This window comes from Nicrophorus vespilloides, unplaced genomic scaffold (genome assembly GCF_001412225.1).
Source record: "Nicrophorus vespilloides isolate i.1.1-1 unplaced genomic scaffold, Nicve_v1.0, whole genome shotgun sequence".
NCBI lineage: Eukaryota > Metazoa > Arthropoda > Insecta > Coleoptera > Silphidae > Nicrophorus > Nicrophorus vespilloides.
In genome coordinates this window covers 2,034-6,168 of record NW_017099960.1, presented here as the reverse complement: position 1 = coordinate 6,168, position 4,135 = coordinate 2,034, and the positions used below count along the sequence as shown (strand labels likewise).

Here is a 4,135-nt window from a genome sequence, read left to right as displayed (position 1 = left end):
ATGATGTGGTAAACTCTCCTGATACCAGTGATTCCCAAAGTGTGGGTTGCGAAAAATACTTGGTGGTTCGCAGCAAAATTGATGATAGACGGAACGGTGTTTTTCTACACATACCCATTATACTGTAGGTGTGCTTATTTGGTGACTGAAAATCATACAAAATATCTCTTCTCTGACTTCTGCATGGGAATTGGCTAAGATGTAAGATACCACATCTCAAAGGAGAGAGCAGTTTCAGTTTCAACTTCATGTTAATATCAGACTTCTATACTTCATTAAAACAACACTCTTGATCTTTCGAATTATAAGCAAAGTAGAAATTAGCACTATTTAGTTCAGCTTGTGGGAACAACTTGAACAGCAAAACTATATTGTGCAGCAATTATTGCAAAATCCCAAAATCTTTAAATTGCAATTTATTTTAGACTTAAAATTATACTTATCAAACTGTTATAATCTTAAGGTAGCCTTAGTAAATGTATAGGGGATTTGAATAGATGGTATAAAATAAGAGTCGTTTACAAACATAAAATATATAAATACTTCAAGTAGTAAGTAGTACAAATAATAAAAGCGAAACAGAATTGTTTAAATTTTCTCTAATTATAAATATATGTATATAAAATCTATATAAAAATTTGTAAAGGTAAAAGGGATGCAAAGTTACTTTATTACGTAAAGTACATAAATGGATCAATGTTTTGAACAAATGGAAGGCACTTTTCTTCTTGGAATATTGATGGCACTTTGGAATGAACAACAAAATGAGCTTGGTTGAAGGAATAGAGAGAACAGATTAGGGTTAGGATGTTCGGAATCGATTCGAGTGAACGCATAAAATATCTAAAAATTCAATAAATATTTACAATACTTTAAAAATAGAAACTTATCGTAGAAATAAAAGTTAAAATATAGAAGTAATAATAATTGAAGCTCCAGTATTCAAGTTTTCTTAATAACTTCGTATGTGGACGGTATCTATAAACATATACTTTCTTATTTTTATTTGTTTGTTATCAAATTCGATGCGTCCGCGTTTTATATCACATTGCGTTTTCTTCTATAATACAATTTAAAACGGTGTTTTAAAGCTGAGTCGTTATAACCGTTTTCTTAATTATTGCAGTTTCAGTGGTGTTCAGTTTAGAAACCGGGGCGCTGACAATATCTTGGGATACAAACCAGGGCGAGAGATTGCTCAAACTCGGAGTCACTGCGTTTCGATTGGTGTCCTATTCGAATCCGTTTGTCAACGAACCATCAACCTGTTTCAATAAAATTGATATAATCATTTGTTGGATTTGCCAGTGTATTGTAATGATGGTGTTGGGTAACAAATAAAATAATAATAAGCACACGTAAAGCAAACTTACCTCAGAGTCGGTTGTAATAGTATCCATTTGGAAGGGATTGCTGGAGAGAAATGGATTTGCTTCGTGGAAAGGATTAGTGGTGGGGGTTGTAACAAAGGGATTAGAGCTCTTCGGGGGTTCGTCAAGTGCTTCATCAAAGCATGGCAAGTCTTCGGTGCAGTTACCGTTGATTAAGCTGAGAGGTTGCTGCTGTTGACCTTGTTTCTCGCTCAGCATGACCCGTTCCAATTTACCACCGTCTGATTGCCCGAAGAATGTCACCGTTACAGGCGTGGTGCATCTCTTCCTCTCGGGACCACCTTCGACGACATCCTGGTTATTCTGCGGCACTGGACCGCTTACAGACAACGTCAATTTGTCGCCGCCCTAATGGTGTTAGCAAATTGCAAAACAAAAACAGAAATAAGCGAGAACGGCACAAGCGGGATACGGAATGATTTAGCAAAGTCTATACTTACAACTGATATAAAAGTGGCAGCATTCAGAGAATTCATATTCTCCTCGTCGTTGTTCGCCGCAGCCACGAACATCTGATTCGTTAGCTTCGTAACGTTTCCGTTCAACTCCTCCTCCGCTTTCGCTATAAATAAATACATTGTGTTAAATAACAAATTAATTTGTTCTTTGAAGTGTACTAACCTTTCAGTATATTGCATTTCATTTCGTTCAGAGGTATCGGTTTTGCACCGCCGGTCCCAGCTGCATATTTATTTATGTTATTAGGAATGTCGGGGGACAGTTTCAAAGCGGAGTCGTCGCAATCTAAGTCCATGAGGTTTGAGACGAACTGATCTGTATTAAAGCAATCATATTTACCATCAATCTTGTTAACCTCGGACGTTGCCACGTTTCGGGCTTCGTCCCTCTGGATACCGCTAAATGCTCCTTCGCGAGGCCTTCAGCAGCACGTCCAGCTGACTGTCTGCATTTGAAGACGTCGGACTGACGGGCGGAGACGATGCTGATGTTGGTCTGTTCCTTTTCAGTGTGCCGTTTTTGCTACTACTCATTGATAAAACGGGACTGGAAACAAAAGCAAAATATTTAACATTGTAAATCGTACAGATTTCATGCTTATATCAATTTACCTGTAGGAATTAACAGTGGGCGTAAGACTCTTCGTGTTGTCATCCGATACTTTACAATAATAAGGCTCGTTTTCGGTAGCAACGGTGGCATTGGATTTCGTTGAACGTTCGCTGCATCGACTCGACGAAGGCTGTATGCAATCCACAATTTTAGGAACTTCTTGCGAAGTCTCCGTGATTTGAACTGTTCCGGAATTCTGTTGTTCGCGTAACCTCTCTCGAAGCACGTGGCTTTGTCTCCTGCTGTACCTATGATGGGAAAAGAAACTTTGAGTATTCAATATCTAAAAATCGAATTGTAAATTTACCTTTGACTCGGTCTTCTTTCGAGTTGCACCACTCGCCGTGGTCGACTTTGATGCGTACTCTGATACTCGGTTCGACCCGAATACCGGAAGCGAGAACCCATCCGGAAAAAGTTTTGGCGAGCCGATGGACCTTTAACAGGCGCTTGTAGTCTGAAGAAACCGTGATGCTCCACAGCACATTTCCACAAGTGCTTACATGCCTTCTCATTATGCAGCCTGCATCATTTATAAATTAATATTGTGAAATAGAAAAATTTGAAAAATGGTGACATTAATATTTTTTGAAAATGTAACATTATGCTTATAACTTCACACTGATAAACTGTATTATTGATTATAATCTATCTAATCAAACACCTGTTATGCTAGAGTACATCGCTATTGTTAAAGGCAGCAAATAAAATAGGAACTTTCTCTGAATATTTCAATGTGTGTAATACACATATTTAGAGTATAAATAGAGGATATATATTACACCATCCTAACAAGTAATTTTTCGTAAATAGCAATAATAGGACTTTATAGCATTTTGTCAATATGCTTCCCAAATAGTGTTAAATTATATTTAAGTAATAAATTATATGTTCTTATTAGGCTGAGCGTGGGATTTTTAAAATCATTATTTAAGAGTTACGCGAACATTACAAACAGCTGTGTTCGACGATGCGTACCCAAAGTAAAATGCGGCAAACAATTTAAATTCATGTTGTACACTATACTACTTCCGTTTGTCGCAGTATAGCCTCCATTACTCAATCTTCTTACGGTTCTTCCCAGCAGAAGCGGAAGTAGATGAATCACGTAAAGTATTTGTACTGAAAACATTGCTTTTTTTTAATCGGTTAAAGCAAAAAATAATTCCAACAGTCATTATTTTCTAATTATCAAGCAACGATAATTTAGAATTAACATCGATGCCCACATTTAGATATTTAGTAATTTATTGCAATCGAACCAAACCTCAGTGCTTGTAACATTCAAATAACTAACCTGAAGACGAACGTATGCTCCTCCTGTCGCCCAGCGTCATCATCCTCGACAACAACTAACGTCAACTTCTTCTTTTTGAAGTTCAATTTACCGATCTTCGGCCACGAGAAAAGTCCGATTTTCTGCTCATTCTCGAACACCAGAATTCCAGTTGGAGTGAGACCCAATCTATATTCCATACCGTCTTTCGCCTGAAAAAAATACGGAACGGATATTAAAAGGACGTCGCGCAATTTCTTTTTGTATTCATTTACAAGCACTGTGTGCATATCCACACCGTACATCTCCATTCTCTTGACTTTGTTCAAGAAGCCGAACTCCGCTTGAACAGGTGTCAAACCCCTCAACGTCTTAAACTCCTCCAAGATCTCGATTT

The 4,135-nt window shown here is 37.6% G+C and overlaps 1 pseudogene; it reads right to left on the bottom strand.

The window, feature by feature from the left end:
* Window positions 1–632: 632 nt before the first annotated feature.
* LOC108566313 overlaps window positions 633–4,135 on the bottom strand; it is a 4,924-nt pseudogene continuing 1,421 nt past the window's right edge.